Below are 19,000 nucleotides of genomic sequence, written 5' to 3' on the forward strand. Positions count from 1 at the left end.
GGGCAGTACAAGATATTAACTCTGCAAACTTTTGCAGACGCCATTTTTTCGTTTTCTGTAATTTTGAAAGTGTCAATTATGGAAATAAAATCTAATTTTTTTGGACATATTATAAGAATATCTAATCTGTAATTTGATGTCGTTTGGAGATTTTTCCATCTTTCCTTGGCTTCGTTATGCACATTAATACACATTTTTATCTGGGGTGCCCAAACTTTCGATCCCCACTGTATTATAATACCTGGTTTATCCTGCCTGTTCCTGTGCTCGTCAGTAAACTGACTTTTCATCATCCTGCTCTCTTTGTAGTATCGGTTTTGCCCTCTCTCCCCCTCCCTTCTATAGTCTGTGTGAAGGCGATTCTCTCCCCACCTGAAACTAACAGCAGAGGAATGTAAGGCCCTCCCACTGGAGTCCCTCTGCTTGGGAGAAAGACCTGGGAAAAAAAACACACACACAGTGTCACATACCTGGTTCGTGACCCTGACGTGTAGAGGAGGGCCTCTCGTACCACACCGGCTTGTGGGTCATTGAAGGAGAGACAACAGCCACAGAAGCACATGGCGTAGGCGTGCCTGAGCTCAGTTCTGTAGACCGTTGTCCTGTGGACGGATGTGCAGCAGGCAGCAGGTTGTCCATGGTAGTTTCAGCAGGCAGGCTGGTAGTGGTTAGGCAGACCAGTGCATGGCAGACTGGGATTGCAGCTGGAGCAGCATCCAATACGATTGCAGAGCAAGCCATGACAGGCTGGATGAGCAGATGCGGGCCAGAAAGCCGGTCGGTAATGTTCAGCAGATAAACAGAGCAGCACAGAAGAGGAGCCAAAACAACCGGGGTCAGGGTATCAAGCAGACAGCATTAGTGAGAACAAGCCAGATAAAGATCAGAACAGATAACAGGTCAGAACACACAGAAGCTGCACGACCAAACAGCAATGATTCCATGCAGAAGCTCAGTTTAAATAGCCCAGCTGGCATACACGCATATGCCGATGCGCAGTGCGCATGTGCGTACGCTGATTATTCAATGTGCTAATGCGCAATACGCCAAGAACCTCTAAGTATACTGCAGACCTGTATTTCCTGACACACTGCCATTACTATTGCCCCATAAGAAAACCTATCATGTGAGTTTATTGTGAAACTTTACCACTTGCTTACTGGGGCACTTAAACCCCCCTCCTGCCCAGACCAATTTTCAGCTTTCAGCGCTGACGCACTTTGAATGACAATTGCGTGTCATACAACACGATAACCCAAATGAAATTTTTATAATTTTTTTCCACAAATAGAGATTTCTTTTGGTGGTATTTGATCCACCTCTGCGGTTTTTATTTTTTGTTAAAATTTTTTTTTTTTTTTTTTATATTTTGTATAAACGGGTACTTTTTCTCCTTCATTGATGTACGCTGATGAGGCTGCACTGATAGGCAACCGATAAGGAGGCACTGGTGGGCACCGATAAGTGGCACTGGTGAGCACTGAGAGGGTGACACAGAGGTGGCATCTGAAGGGCATTAATAGTGGCACTGAGAAGTGGCACTAATAGGTGCATTGATAGCTGGCATGTTGGGCACTGATGGGTGGCAGTAATGGCACTGATAGGCAGCACTGCTAGGTGGCACTGATGTGGCACCACTGGTGAGCATTGATGGGTGGCACTTGTGGGCATTGATAGGTGGCACTGTGGGCATTGCAGGTGGCACTGGCAGGGGGTACTAACTTTACAGAGGAGGCAGAATTGCCTCATTCCTCCTCAGGAACCGATGTCCCTTGCACATGACCCGGTGATCGGCTTTTTTTGTCAGTGTGAGGGGGAAAAACACGATTACGGCTTTTGTTTACATCACGTGATCAGCTGTCATTGGCTGACAGTTGATCACGTAGTAAGGGGCCGGACCGGCCCTTACTCGATCTGTGATCACCCGAGTCTCAGTGACTCGGGTGATCACAGCGCGTGCCCTGCAGGGAGTGCGTGAAGGGGAGGACGTCAATTGACACAATTGGGTTCAGCGCTGTAGCCGTCATTCGGCTATAGCGTGGGCGCCAAGTGGTTAACTTCACTAGTAATGACTTAGCATCATTATACTATCCAGCAACATAATCCTCTTTCCTAGTTTTTGATCACTTTTCACAAAGAAAACAGACACTGCCTCCTTTTATTTTGCCTTGCCCCTCTGAAAGAGTCCAAAGCAAGTTCTTCTGCAGCGGTTTACTCTTGTCCCAGTAACTTTAAACCTCCTGCCTTTTCAGAACTGGCCCTAGAGAAATCCGCAACCACAAAAGCTGTAGCAGAAGAATCTGTACCTACAGCAGCACATTGGGGTGGTTGCTATTTGTTTGTACTGTTGGTTAATTGGTGAGGGAACACACTGGATACCTTCACTGCCATTGTGCTATTGCTGATTGTCCAGTGCGTCCCTATACCTTTAATGAGGGATAGGCTCTTCTCCAGGCATACCTGCCCTCAATCTATTATATATGTGCTCCAACTTTGAAGACTCGCAAAATGTAGAGAGTTAGGACTGCAGTACACTAGAGTGCCGTGAAGTGGCCCTGCAGATTTACAGATATATTTGCAAATGTGTAAAAATGAAAACTCTTTGTTTTAACATGAACTGTTAGACTGTACAATTTGATTTGCTGCAGGCTGGCTGTAAGTGAGCTGGAAAATGTTTGTTGTTTGTTTGTTGTTTTTTTGACATGCAATCACTCTTCCATGTGCTCCTTGCTGCAAAGGCCAGTTACAGTATAGGTTGGGGCTGTTGCCAATCTGCAGCAGCAGAATGCCTGGTAGCCATACCGTCCAGTGCAAACTATGTGAGACAGTGAAAAAACTAGTGTTTTGCACAGTTAAATATATCTTATTTAACAAGTTTCCCTTTAAAATCTAAAATAAGCCTCTACTATACTTTAGACATTTGATTCAGAAAACATTTAATTTTAGAAGATGCATCTAGCACCCTTCTGAAACAATCATTTTGTGAAATCAATTTTACAGAATTACATAGCCTTAGCTTACCCATTCTTTCTTGATGGATATTTCATTAAAACAACATTAAGGTTTAGTAAATCTAAACAGATGGTTGGTTTCTTAGGAGATGTAGATTCTAACATTTCAGTTTTGATCTCAGCTTCCTTTTTCAAAGAAATCCTATTTATAGAATATATCATTACAGTTGCAGCAGTGTATATATTTTATGTTTCAATAGTATCTATTAAAGTTTTTCAGTACAAAAAGTAATTAACGAAAAAAAAAAAAGGGACAAATACAAAACAAAGAACTCGGCTTCACATGAAGCAGTATACAACAAATTTTGAGAACCAGACAATAAGCATTCCAATTGACTCGAGGAATCCTCCTCTTCTTGCATACATAGGCCACTGCACCTCCCCAATGTGGAAGAAACTTTTTACTCAAAGAGGCAGTGTATATATTTTATACAAAAAATACAAAAACAATGGCCCGGATTCAAAGAGATTTGCCCCTTTTTTACGGAGGCACAGGGCAGCGTTTTTGCCCTGCGCCCCCGCAAATTATCTGCGCGCGATTCACTGAGCAGTAGCTCCGTAAATTGCGTGTGCGCTCTTTAAAATTGCCCTGCGTAAGGGCGCCTAATGTAAATGATCCCGTAGGGGGGCAGGAATCATTTAAATTAGGCGCGCTCCCGCGCCGAGCGTAGAGCGCATGCTCCGTCGGGAAACTTTCCTGACGTGCATTGCGGCAAATGACGTCGCAAGGACGTCATTTGCTTCCAAGTGAATGGCGTCCAGAGCCATTCACGAATCACTTACGCAAATGACGTGAAATTTAAATTTGGCGACGTGGGAACGACGGGTATCCTTTAGCATTGGCTGCCCCTACTATTAGAAGGGGCAACCTTACGCTAAACACGCCGTACGGAAACGACGTAACTTGCGTACGCAGGGCTCGCGCAACATTGTGAATCGGTGTTAGTATGCAATTTGCATACTATACACTGAGCACAATGGGAGCGCCCCCTAGCGGCCATCGCAAGAATGCAGCCTAAAATATGCGTGGCATAAGAGCCTTATGCCACGCAGATTTTAGGCTGCAGTCGGCGTTACAATGTTCCTGAATCAGGAGCATTCGTAACGCCGGCGCAAGTCAGCAATTGCGCTGCGTAACTATGGTTACGCAGGCGCAATTGCTCTCTGAATCCGGGCCAATGTAATAATTTCCATATGCAGTCAGTTAATAATAAGCTTTCAAGCTATTCTGTGCATCCATTGCTTTTTTAAATGTTACTGGGCAGTAGAGATAGGCCGAACACGCCTGGTTCGCTTAACAACAAAACTCTTGAATGTCACACAGGTTAAGGACCTGAGCTCTGAACCCCATTAAAGTCTATGGGATCCGAACTTGAAAAATCAAAAGTGCCCATTCGAAAGGTAATATGCAAGTTATTGCCCATAAAAAGGGTATGGGGGCCCAGCTACTACCCCGGGGAACATGTACCAATGCAAAAAAAAAAAAAGTTTTAAAAAAAGATCGTTTTTAACCACTTCCCGCCCGCCCTATAGCAAAATGACAGCTGGTGGTGGTTCAGTTATCCTGACTGGACGTCATATGACGTCCAGCAGGATAACAGCCGCCGCGCGTTACGTGGGGGCACGTATCACGGCCATCGTGGTGCGGTGTGTCAGTCTGATAAACCGCTTACACCGTTCTCGGCAAAGAGCCTCCGACGGAGTGTATGCCGAACAGGCAATGTTTGGGCCAAACTTTTGTTCGGCCCAAACCATTCACCCAACTATATTTAGGCAGCTATTAAATTAGTCAAACAACAGTTTTAACAAAAGAAGAATCAAATATGTTGGAAATAAGATTATTAAACAGGATCAATGGTCAAAATTTCGCAATTGTAGAGGTTATGTTTATTTAAGAGATTTTTTTTGTGCTGCTACATAGCAATTGCATAGTTCTTGTCTATGCAAGAATTACATTTGTGTCCCTTGTCCCCCCCCCCACTCCTGGATTGTGTGTGTGTGCAGATGTGCAGCAGGGCTGCAGTAGGGCTTCCAATCCTGAGTGAGCTCTGCAGCACGTCTGCATGGACGCAGATTTCCCCAAACAACTGCACATGGACAGGTTTCACCACGCACACATAAAGACAACAATTATTGAAGACCCAAACCTATACTGTTTTTTTGTGCACATGCTAGAAATCCCCTGCATGTGCGCAGATGTGTCCGAAGGGCCCTGTCAGGACCTGAAAAAACCATTGGAACATTTGTAACCATAATGGTGGTGCCTGAGCAGGGCGGAGCCACTAAAAAAGTTCCTCTTCAAACTCTGTAAAGTATGTGAAAATCCACACTAAGGATACATCTAGACTTGTGATTGTGGCCAGATACACATGTATACTATCTATATACACCCCAAGGGGTATGTTTCCTCGATGGGACTTTAAATTGGGAAGACTAGGTTACTAGGTGACAAAACAGGTCACAAGGTGTAGAAAAAATAGATAGGTTTATTAGCAAAAAAATAATATTTTTACATAATTGGTAATTTAGGCCAGGCTTGTCGTTTAGAACGCATCCAAGAGATTGAAGAGAGCAACATGGAAGACAGCACAAGGTCGGAGGCAAAAATATTGAAAAGAGAATAATTACAACACATAAACAACAAAAGGTGATGCAAACCCCAATACTGTCTGTAGGATAAGACAGTAGGATAGGATATCTATTTTTTCTACACCTTGTGACTTCTTTTGTCACCTAGTAACCTAGTCTTCCCAATTTAAAGTCCCATCAAAAAACATACCCCTCGGGGTGTATATAGATAGTCTATTTTCATGTGGTAAGACTTAGGTGTTTTTTTCTTCCAACTTTGGACACCTTCATTGCAGATACACATGTATGATCCAACTCCTTTCAAGTTCCAGCATTGCTTAGTGGGTGCAAAAACAGGACAGAATATAGCCAAGTATTTTTTTATACTTATCACAGGAGGAAACAATAGCAACGAGGAAATATATTTAAACCTGTCTGATGGACCGTTCCCCCTCTGGTCATGTAGTGCTTGGGCATGGGAATCAAAAATGTGATGGTTTAATGGATTGAACTGAAACAACCAGATCAAGATATTTTTTTCTCTTCATGTCTTTTGGTAGCCTAAAGGATAAGTTAACCTTTGGAACATGTTTTAGGGTGGAACATGTAACATGTTGCAGCTCCTGCTCCCCCCTCCCTATAACAGTGGGCAAGAGATCTTCACTACGCACCCACTTTCAGAATTTAAAAATAGCGTGGCTGTTGAGGAACTCCGTCACACGGCCGTGTCATTCATTCACAGAATTCAGCGAATTAATGAACTACAGGCCACCACAGCCGACGCCTTCTAGTTCCCAATGAACTGTGACGGTATGGGCTGACAGTGCACAGAGAGTCTATAGGATCCTGGCAGTGCACCCTCTCTCTGCTTTACAGGCTGCATAGTAAAAAGAATAATACATGCACATTTGTTTACCTGCAAAAAGATGTGCATTTCTTTCTTTTTTTTTTTTTTTATAAAAAGATGAACTTGGCATTTAAAGCAGAACCTGCAGGTAAGAAATGATGCATGCAAGCACACTTGCAAAACCATGTGGGACAGTTGTCAATTCAGATTGTGCGGCAGATTTTTCTACAAGTTTACAGTTTAATTCAAAGTTTTACAGAATGTAACCTGACCCTAACCAAATATTTGTGCATCAGTTTAGAATGAAAATAATGTGAACAACATTCCTGTCACACACTTTTCTGGTAAAATGGCTCAAAAAAAAAATGGTGAGTGCTGCAGCGATTACCAGTTGGGTCCTGGAGACATCAAACAATCGAACATATTCGCCAGCACAACATGGATCGTCCAATCACATCCAAAAAGGTTTATTGTAGAAAAATCACATCACAAAGGTGCAACGTTTCGAAGTCACGCGGGACCCCTTTGCCAGGCATGTGTCAAATGCCTGACGAAGGGGTCCTACGTGACACTGAAACATTGCACCTTTGTGATGTGATTTTTCTACAATAAAACTTTTTGAACGTGATAGGACGATTCATGGTGTGCTGGCGAATATGTTCGATAGAATGAAAATAAGTCTCATCTGTATTGTTAAACCTGTCCCAGACAATATTTTAGAAGCCGAGTGTCCAGGATTCCAGATGCAGGGGGTGCAAATGCAGAGTAAAACTGTCACATTGACTTGCTTAAATAAGAGGTGGCCAGATTTGCATCTAATTGTGTCACTAATTTGCTTGACAAATAACCTATATGTCTTGTGGCCTATACGTAAGATCTCCCAGCTACTGACACTCTTTCAGTTTCAAAACCCAGGGGTCATAGGCATTTTATGACTCCCCTCCTAGTATGTCATACTCAATTTGCATTAGGGGCAGAGACCATCACTGCACACAATGTGCCTCCTCCTAATCCCACCCTGTGTTCTTCCGTCACTTGTATTGCCAGTTGATTTATTTATTTGTGTTCAACAAATGGCTTATAAAAGAGCAAATGAGAGAATTGGGTGTGAATAGATCCACCTCATTCCTCGGCTGACTCTGAAAGAATGAATGAGATGCTTACAGAGAACCTCCTGTGAGGGAACGATTACATCACTTCCCCTCGGATAGAAGCACTACCATCATCACCTATAAATGGATTCTACAAAATGTCATATGGATAATGGGTAATTCCAAAGAGAACACAGACTGCACAATTCTTAACTATTATGTAACCGTAAATTTCATACAGTACATATGAATTGATTGCTAGAACATGGGTTATTTTGCTGCTTCCTTCAGGTGACTAGACACTGGCAAAAACTAGCTGTGACCGTCCATCAGTGTACCTACTGTGATATTGGGGGTGTTTAACTCTTGTGGTAGATGCATTTTCGTGCAGTGAGTCGACACCAAACAGGCATATAACGTTAAGGGCCTGGTAGCCCATGTTTATTAAATGAGGAAAAATAAAACAAAAGTCCACACAGGAATCCCACGCAGGGGTTTAAACGTTATTCAGAGACAAGTGGTAAATGAAAAGGGGAAGACTAAAGCGCTCGCCAATACTAATAAGGTGAGGAATGAAAATCGTGACTTAAACAAAATAAATAAAATAAATGCTGCTCAAATCTGACTTGTGCCAACGACAAAAAATTGGATGAATAAATGAATGATGAGCGCAAAAATCAGTGAATGGTGCACCTATAAAACGAATAAAGTGTAAAAAATATATATAATAATAAATAATAAACAATAGAATTATATAGATGATCCTCTAAATTGAGGAATATCACAAAGTGCACAACCACCACACAAGGCACTGTGACAACTAACGTGATAGTGCAAACAAGAGTGAATCAAATGAACTGAAAATAGTAAATATAAATGTCCCAGGTAAATTGCATGGAGAATCTCAAATGGCAGAGATAAAACGTAGATCCATATACAGGTGTTGTAGGGAATCCACAAAGTAGCTGGGCTCACAGAGCGCTTACCTCCCTGACGGGGGAAACAGCATGAGAATCCTCAGATGGATTATGGATACCCTTCTCTCTCTCTGGATGGGGCAGCTGCGATCCTGGATCCTCTCCAAAAACGTGTCCTTCTCTCTGTATGTCGACTCAGGGCTTCGCCAAAATGGAGGCTCCGTGCCCGAACATTAACAGGAGATCCACGAGGTGTTAAAAAGAAAAAAAAATCCAATAGTATAGTAGTTCTCAAAAGGATTTTAATGAAATTTCCAAAAATATATAAAAATGCTCAGCATAAAACTAAAATCAAAATCAAAACGTGGGCAAACGTGTTGCAAACAAGCTGCGGATGTGCGGACGGGATGTCACGTCACTTCCGGTCACGTCTATCAGGCCTTACGCGTTACGTCACGACACGTGACTTCATCAGAGGCTGGGGATTGGCTGGACCGGTTCGCCTTATATAGACCAATGGGCGGAAGTGAGATGCAGCCTTTTGGAAGCTGGATGCCCTCAAGCCGCGCCACGGCCATTTTACATGTTGGAAATATCTTACAGAAACTTATACAGCAAAGTGGGCAAAACTAAACAAAAAGCGGATATTGTAATGGATAAAGGAGAGAAAATTCTCGCAATCCTATCGCCTAAACTGATAGTGGAGAATTTAATCCAATTTGACACCACTGATATCAAAACCAGTATATAATAAAAAAACAATGTCAAAAATCTAGAATATATCAGCCTAAAGGAAAAAATTAATGAGTACAACCGATCACTCATATCAATCCAGGTGGTTGATAACTAATAATGCAATCAATCAGGGATTTTCTGACAGATTTCTGAAAAACTGGTCACCATCAAATAGATATAAAATATATTAAAATATATATCATTAAAAATTATAAATAATCTATATGTTAAAAAATTTAAATATTTTAATTAAAATGAGGGGGTCCACCCTGCCACATTCCCCACTCACACCGAAGTTGGATGGGTTAAAAGTGTCTAAAATTGAATATTAGTTCAGGGGTGGCTGGCCATTACCCAAATCGAAAGGAGGGACTACCAAAAATCTAGAAGACTAGACCGAAGTGCAGCTTCATCCCTTCCTTTACAATCATTATAATGCAATGAATGAATATATTAAAAATGAATGATATATTAAAAATTGCTTAAAAAACCGTTGACATCAAAATCCACATTTAACCCATGAGGCACCATGTGTGTAAAGTGTATATCCATTGGGATTCTTTTGACTTATAGTTCTAACCAAGTGTGCCCCTCTCCATGGTTTTTTAAACTTGTCTATAGCCCAAAAGGACAGGTGTCGTGGGTCTCTATTGTGGAATTGATCAAAATGTCTACTGACATTATGCTTGTCAAAACCCTTCAAAATATTTTTAATGTGCTCTTTGATGCGGACCATCAAAGGTCTTTTAGTTCTGCCTACATACTGTAGATTACATGTGCACTGTAGTACGTAAACCACACCCTCCGTGTGGCAACTAATGAAATCTTTAATCGGGTGCCAGACATTGGTGTGGGTACCCAAAAATTCAGTCCTTTTCAATTGAGGACCTTTTGCATGTAGACACGCATAGCAGTACTTACAAGGGAAGAAGCCTTTTTTATTAAAAAACGTGTAACCGCTCCTAGGGGGTGGGTCAACTACATTTTTGACCAACATGTCACGAACTGTAGGTGCTCTTTTATAGACAATATTTGGTTTGATAGGCAGAATTTCTTTCAAGTGTTTGTCTGCTGTCAATATATGTCAATGTTTCCTCAATACTTTTTCCACATCCTTATGTTGTACACTATAGTCCAGGATAATCACTGGTGCTTCAATTTGCGTTGTGTTTTAATATTGCCTTTCAACATGGAAATTCTGTCTAAAACAGCAACCGCTTGAATTTGTTGTTGGATGAAGTGCTCCAAATAGCCTTTCTTTTTGAACCTTTCCCCAATGAATTCAGCTTGGGTGAGGAAATCCGTCTCCTTAGTACAGTTACGTCTAATACGAACTAGCTGTCCTTTTGGGATGTTCAGTAGCCACGATTTGTAATGACAGCTTTTCAATGATAAATAACTGTTAGTGTCCACGCTCTTAAAGTGGGTTTTGGTTAAGAGCTTCTTCTCTGTTATCGTGATGTCAAGATCTAAAAAATTTACTATTTTATTGCTAATATTTACCACCAATTTTATATTTTGGTCATTTGAGTTGAGGCCTGTAAAAAATTCTTCCAAAGAGTCCTTGGACCCATTCCGAACAATCAGCACATCGTCAATGTATCTTTTATATAAAATTAACTCTGATGGAGTGTTAGAATACACTGCATTTTCTTCCCACTGTGCCATAAATGCATTGGCCACGGATGGAGCAAATTTTGCCCCCATGGCAATTTGCTCCATCCGTGGCCAATGCATTAATGGCACAGTGGGAAGAAAATGCAGTGTATTCTAACACTCCATCAGAGTTAATTTTATATAAAAGATACATTGACGATGTGCTGATTGTTTGGAATGGGTCCAAGGACTCTTTGGAAGAATTTTTTACAGGCCTCAACTCAAATGACCAAAATATAAAATTGGTGGTAAATATTAGCAATAAAATAGTACATTTTTTAGATCTTGACATCACGATAACAGAGAAGAAGCTCTTAACCAAAACCCACTTTAAGAGCGTGGACACTAGGGGTGCAACGGATCAAAAAACTCACGGATCGGATCGATCCTCGGATCAGGAGTCACGGATCGGATCATTTTCGGATCAGCAAAAAAAAAAAAAAAGGTCCGTTTTTTTCATTGGTCCAAAATTTTTTTTTTTTATATATATATATATATATATATATATATATATATATATATATATATATATATAATAAAATAATATATATTTTTTTGGACCAATTAAAAAAAGGAACCTTTTTTTTTTTTTTTGCTGATCCGAAAAAAGAGCACAATAGCAATTCACAGGGGTGGATTAAAGAGGAAGCAGGTGAGGCTGTTTGGGACTTAAAGTACAATCTTGATGTTTTTACAGCAAAATATATATATATATATATATATATATATATATATATATATATATATATTTTTTTTTTTTTTTTTTTTGCTGTAAAAACATCAAGATTGTACTTTAAGTCCCAAACAGCCTCACCTGCTTCCTCTTTAATCCACCCCTGTGAATTGCTATTGTGCTCTTTTTTCCCCCTTTCCCCCCCCTCCTCTCACACCAGTGCTTCACTGCTAACATTCCTAGTCACGCTGGGCTCTGGCAAGCAGACTGGCCGCCGCTCCGGTGCTAGGCCGAAGCCGGGGACTTTCCTAGGCCTAGGCTCCGGAGCGCTCCGCGGATCACGGGGTGTGCCGATCCGAATGGGGTGGTCCGTTCGGATCACGGATCGGTGACGATCCGTTACACCCCTAGTGGACACTAACAGTTATTTATCATTGAAAAGCTGTCATTACAAATCGTGGCTACTGAACATCCCAAAAGGACAGCTAGTTCGTATTAGACGTAACTGTACTAAGGAGACGGATTTCCTCACCCAAGCTGAATTCATTGGGGAAAGGTTCAAAAAGAAAGGCTATTCGGAGCACTTCATCCAACAACAAATTCAAGCGGTTGCTGTTTTAGACAGAAATTCCATGTTGAAAGGCAATATTAAAACACAACGCAAATTGGAAGCACCAGTGATTATCCTGGACTATAGTGTACAACATAAGGATGTGGAAAAAGTATTGTGGAAACATTGGCATATATTGACAGCAGACAAACACTTGAAAGAAATTCTGCCTATCAAACCAAATATTGTCTATAAAAGAGCACCTACAGTTCGTGACATGTTGGTCAAAAATGTAGTTGACCCACCCCCTAGGAGCGGTTACACGTTTTTTAATAAAAAAGGCTTCTTCCCTTGTAAGTACTGCTATGCGTGTCTACATGCAAAAGGTCCTCAATTGAAAAGGACTGAATTTTTGGGTACCCACACCAATGTCTGGCACCCGATTAAAGATTTCATTAGTTGCCACACGGAGGGTGTGGTTTACGTACTACAGTGCACATGTAATCTACAGTATGTAGGCAGAACTAAAAGACCTTTGATGGTCCGCATCAAAGAGCACATTAAAAATATTTTGAAGGGTTTTGACAAGCATAATGTCAGTAGACATTTTGATCAATTCCACAATAGAGACCCACGACACCTGTCCATTTGGGCTATAGACAAGTTTAAAAAACCATGGAGAGGGGCACACTTGGTTAGAACTATAAGTCAAAAAGAATCCCAATGGATATACACTTTACACACATTGGTGCCTGATGGGTTAAATGTGGATTTTGATGTCAACTGTTTTTTAAGCAATTTTTAATATATTCATTCATTTTTAATATATTCATTCATTGCATTATAATGATTGTGAAGGAAGGGATGAAGCTGCACTTCAGTCTAGTCTTCTAGATTTTTGGTAGTCCCTCCTTTCGATTTGGGTAATGGCCAGCCACCCCTGAACTAATATTCAATTTTAGACACTTTTAACCCATCCCACTTCGGTGTGAGTGGGGAATGTGGCAGGGTGGACCCCCTCATTTTAATTAAAATATTTTAATTTTTTAACATATAGATTATTTATAATTTTTAATGATATATATTTTAATATATTTTATATCTATTTGATGGTGACCAGTTTTTCAGAAATCTGTCAGAAAATCCCTGATTGATTGCAATATTAGTTATCAACCACCTGGATTGATATGAGTGATCGGTTGTACTCATTAATTTTTTCCTTTAGGCTGATATATTCTAGATTTTTGACATTGTTTTTTATTATATACTGGTTTTGATATCAGTGGTGTCAAATTGGATTAAAGAGTCACTAAAGGAATTTTTTTTTTAGCTAAATAGCTTCCTTTACCTCACTGCAGTCCTGGTTTCATGTCCTCATTGTTCGTTTTTGCTTTCATGTTGCTGTAAATCCTCTCTGTTCTGGACACTTCCTGGTTGCCTGTTTCCTGATAACCACAGTACTGGGAGATTTCCCACGGTGGTCACTAATCAAGGAGGTGTGATTACTGTGTGTAAAACGAAACTGGATTGGTGCTGAGGAGTTTTAGACAAAGTATCACTGCTCTCTATTGGCTGACTGCCCTCTAGTGGCTCTCTGTACATCAGAGAACCAGCAAACAACAGCAAAAACGAAACTACACTGCAGGCACATTATATGATTGTTTTTTTTATCTATTTTTAATCATTTTTAAAAGGAATCAGTTAACTATTATGTCTCTATGCCCTGTAAACAGTCATTTCAGCTAAAAAAAGTTTTTCCTTTAGTGACCCTTTAAATTCTCCACTATCAGTTTAGGCGATAGGATTGCGAGAATTTTCTCTCCTTTATCCATTACAATATCCGCTTTTTGTTTAGTTTTGCCCACTTTGCTGTATAAGTTTCTGTAAGATATTTCCAACATGTAAAATGGCCGTGGCGCGGCTTGAGGGCATCCAGCTTCCAAAATGGCTGCATCTCACTTCCGCCCATTGGTCTATATAAGGCGAACCGGTCCAGCCAATCCCCAGCCTCTGATGAAGTCACGTGTCGTGACGCGTAAGGCCCTGACAGACGTGACCGGAAGTGACGTGACATCCCGTCCGCACATCCGCAGCTTGTTTGCAACTCGTTTGCCCACGTTTTGATTTTGATTTTAGTTTTATGCTGAGCATTTTTATATATTTTTGGAATTTCATTAAAATCCTTTTGAGAACTACTATACTATTGGATTTTTTTCTTTTTAACACCTCGTGGATCTCCTGTTAATGTTCGGGCACGGAGCCTCCATTTTGGCGAAGCCCTGAGTCGACATACAGAGAGAAGGACACGTTTTTGGGAGAGGATCCAGGATCGCAGCTGCCCCATCCAGAGAGAGAGAAGGGTATCCATAATCCATCTGAGGATTCTCATGCTGTTTCCCCACGTCAGGGAGGTAAGCGCTCTGTGAGCCCAGCTACTTTGTGGATTCCCTACAACACCTGTATATGGATCTACGTTTTATCTCTGCCATTTGAGATTCTCCATGCAATTTACCTGGGACATCTATATTTACTATTTTCAGTTCATTTGATTCACTCTTGTTTGCACTATCACGTTAGTTGTCACAGTGCCTTGTGTGGTGGTTGTGCACTTTGTGATATTCCTCAATTTAGAGGATCATCTATATAATTCTATTGTTTATTATTTATTATTATATATATTTTTTACACTTTATTCGTTTTATAGGTGCACCATTCACTGATTTTTGCGCTCATCATTCATTTATTCATCCAGTTATTCAGAGACAACTGAAAATACCAGCCCACCTGGCTACCCTTTAACGGCACTGCTGCCACAGGTACTGGTCCCTCAAACCAGCAGCTCCTCCAGACCCACCATCCTGGATGCACACGGCTCTGAAGACCTTCAAGGCATACAGCGTCTGTCCGCACACAGCATCTGTCCCAACACAGAGACACCAGCAGTCAGCTGCACACACTCCACCTTCCTCTCCACTTTGCTCTCACCAGTCTCTCATTATATTGGTTGTGTGCACCTGGGCACACAACCTGCTGGCTATTCATAATACCTGGACACAGGGTTGTAAATCCCATCCCACCCAAGTCTCTGCAGGTACTCCAAACTACAGCCCCATTCGAACTTAGCTTTGAAACAGAGAAAACTGTTTTGGCAGCTTTCTCCGGGAATTGCTATGCTGTGTAGTTCTGCAGTCCACTGACATGCAGACTCTCTGTCCGTTTTTGCTCCCTTTTTATAGTGACAGGGACTCTCACTATTACACTACATAACCCTATCCACTCAGTGAGGTTCCAGATTTTAAACAAACAGTAGGGAGATCACAGAGAAAGGAGAAGAGGGACTTGCATTCTGTACTGTACCCCAACATATGGAATTTACAAGAACGCCAAATTCCTATTATGTTATTTATGCAGTACAGGACACAGAAATTGATTCTGGGGGGTGTCCCCAGGCAGCAAAAGGCCCACAGGAAACAGAAGGGTGAACAAACCAGAACAGTTGACAGTATAAGCACCTTGCAGTCAAAGCATGGATCAGCTGGGGCTCAAACAACCACCTGTCAAACATGAATAGAGAAGCAGATGGTGGCCCTGCAGCTTGTGGGAAAAAAACAGATGCTAGATGCTGTAAAAAGCCCAAAAGCCTCCAACTGCATTGGGAGAATGTGTGCAGGTAGGTACGAGGGCATAAACCCTAGGTAAAAGGAAAGAGCTGCACCTAACCTAGAGGTTGGAATGTGCCTAACTGGTGGATATCACTGAATTAGAGATACTAGGAGATCTCTGAGGAAAGTCTGTAGAGCAGTCATATAACTAAAGATGTTTGGTGAGATAGGCAAGAAAGTGCCAGGGCACCTACAGATCGCATATGGACAGTTGCTCTGCAACTCAAAACATGCAACCTGTAGAATTTTTTAAACATCGCCTATGGAGATTTTTTAAAGGGTAAAAGTTTGTTGTCATTCCATGAACGGGTGCAATATTGAAGCGTAACATGTTGCGTATAAATTTACTCGGCTAACTTTACTGTTGTCTTATTTTTTTATTCAAAAAAAGTGTATTTTTCCCCCCAAAAAATAGGATTTTTGTACTCCCTTTCTCTGAGGTCCATGGACGGACACAGCTTCCTTATAATCTTGACTGTAGGGTTATGTTCCGTCTATCATGAGAGGACTAGGCAGACATATTAATAGTTAAAACATTTAGCAAAGCCGAACAGCCCCACCCAGGGGGCGGTCCCTCTGGTCATTACCCCTCACACTGCACTCAGCAGCTCAGTTTGTCAAAAAGCAGTACAAACTTAAAAAGGAGGGGTGGGTGCTGTTTCCGTCCATGGACTTCAGAGAAAAGGTTTTTACGGTGAGTACAAAAATCTTATTTTCTATTTCGTCCATGGACGGACACAGCTTCCTTATAATCTTGACTGTAGGGACATCCCCAAGCAGTGTCAAAAAACGAGGGGTGGGAACAGCAAACAAACAAACTTCACCTCAACACAACCAGAGCTGCTCAACGGAGAAGTTGCAACCTCAAACGGCCGCCTGCAAAACCTTGCGGCCAAAGTAAGCATCCAAAGATGCACTCACATCAACCTTGTAAAACTTAGTGAAGGTGTGAACGGATGACCAGGTCGCCGCCTTACACACCTGTAAGACAGACGCTTAATGTCGGAAAGCCCAGGAGGTACCAATTTCCCTGGTCGAATGCGTCGAGACAGGAAAGGGAGGCGCCCGCCCTTTAAGGGCATAGGCCTGAATTACCGTCTGTCTGATCCACTGAGAAATGGTGGCCGACGAGATCGCCAGGCCTTTCTTTGGACCAGTCACCAACACAAACAATGAGCCTGACCTCCGGAACGGAGCTGTAGTAGACAGATACACCCTCAGAGCACGTACCACGTCTTGGGATTGAAACGCAGCCTCCTTGGGATGCGACGGCCAAAGACATAAGGATAGAAGCACAATGTCCTCATTCAGATGAAAGGCCGAAACCACCTTCAGAAGAAACGAAGGTTGTACCTTATCCTTATCGAGGATCAAGTACGTGGACTTGCAAGACAAGGCCACCAACTCAGAAGCCCTCCTGACAGATGTGATGGCCACCAGAAAAGCAACTTTCTGAGAGAATGTCAAAGGAGAAATCCCTCTGATGTTCTCAAAGGGAGATTTCTGAAGCAGCGAGAGCACCAGGTTCAAATCCCACGGCGGAAGTGGTGGTCGAACCGGGGGGACCACATGTCGGACCCCTTGCACAAACGTACTCACCAGTGAATGAGCATGGTGGAAATTACCAAATCCGACAGGCCTCGGTTCCTCAGTACCTGGCTTTCAATAGCCATGCCGTTAAAGTCAGCGACTGTAAAGCAGGATGAAGTATGGGACCTTGCGACAGAAGGTCCTCCCGCATCGGCAGTCGCCAAGGGACCTCCGCCACCAGGCGCACTAGGTCGGCGTACCAGGAACGGCGAGGCCAGTCTGGGCAATCAGAATCACCAGAATCCCCTCAGCCTCCACTCTGTGGAGCAGACGAGGAAGAAGTTTAAGTGGGGAAAAGGCGTAAATTATCCGATACTGACCCCCACGGAGCCACCAACGCGTCTGTGGCGTCTGCCCAGGGATCTCTGGACCTGGCCATAAACCTCAATACCCTCGATTGAGTCAAGAAACCAGAAGGTCCACGCGTGGCATGGTCCATCTCAGGCAAAGGAGTTGAAGCACATCCGGGTGTAGTGACCATTCTCCTTGGTCCAGCGTCTGGGCGACTTAGGTAGTCTGCTTGCCAGTTTTCTATGTCCGTAATGCATACGGTCGATAGAGCCGGCACTCTCCTTTCTGTCCACCTCAGGATGTGAGCGACCTCTGATGCTGCAGCAGAGCTTCTTATTCCTTCTTGATAGTAGACATATGCCACTGCTGTGGCATTGTCCGACTGGATCCTAACTGGATGCCTTAGTAGCCTCTGTGACCATGTGGAGAGGAACTGCCTGATAGCCTGAAGTTCCAGTACATTGATTGGCAGGCGGGATTCTTCCTGTGTCCAGCGACCTTGTGTCGACTGAACCCCCCCAAAAAAAAAACCCAACCGGTCAGACTGGCGTCCGTCGTGACCACCGTGAAAGGGAAGGAATGCCTGTCCGGACTGAAGAGCCGGAGACCTCAGCCACCAGACCAGGGGGGCCCTGACTAGTTTGCTCACCCGGATTTGACAATCCAGGGACAACGAAAACTTGTCCCATTTGGACAGGATCTTCTTCTGCATGACTCGAGTGTGGAATTGAGCATACAGTACCGCCTCGAAGGGGGCCACCATGAGACCCAGAATTTGCATGCAAAGCACAGCGACGATTACCTGTGGGATGCCAACAGTGCTGTCCTTCTTTCAATAAAGGCTACAATTTGTTCAGAGTGCGGCTGTCCAGAGACAATTTTTGTTCCTGCTTTGCTAAGTGCATTGCCTGCACCTGAGTTGTCTGTAGCGGTGGATGTTCGTCTGGGTTCCCACCTGGAGCGGCTATTCCCTTTCCCCATGCCAACAGCTTCACCGCCACCTGAAGAGCCTACAATTTCTCTAAAGGGAAAAAAGACCTTTACCTCTGAGGAGACCAGAATCAAGCACAGGTATACCAGGCGCTGAGTCGGCACCAACACTGACTTCTGGAGGTTCAGTACCCAACCAAATTCTTGAAGGGACTGACTGGCATTCGTCACATTCTCCTCTAATTCTGAGACTGAAGCAGCTCTCAGAAGGAGGTCGACCAGGTAGCCCACGATAGCGATTCCTCGCTGTCTCAGCAAGGCCAGAATCGGGGCAAGCACCTTGGTGAAAACATTTGTTGCCGATGCCAGGCCAAAAGGGAGAGCCACAAATTGGTAGTGATCGTCCCCAACTGCAAAACGCAGAAATCTCTGATGCATATGGGGACATGCAAGTATGCGTCCTTGAAGTCCAAGGATGC

Source organism: Rana temporaria, chromosome 3 (assembly GCF_905171775.1).
Source record: "Rana temporaria chromosome 3, aRanTem1.1, whole genome shotgun sequence".
Taxonomy (NCBI): domain Eukaryota; kingdom Metazoa; phylum Chordata; class Amphibia; order Anura; family Ranidae; genus Rana; species Rana temporaria.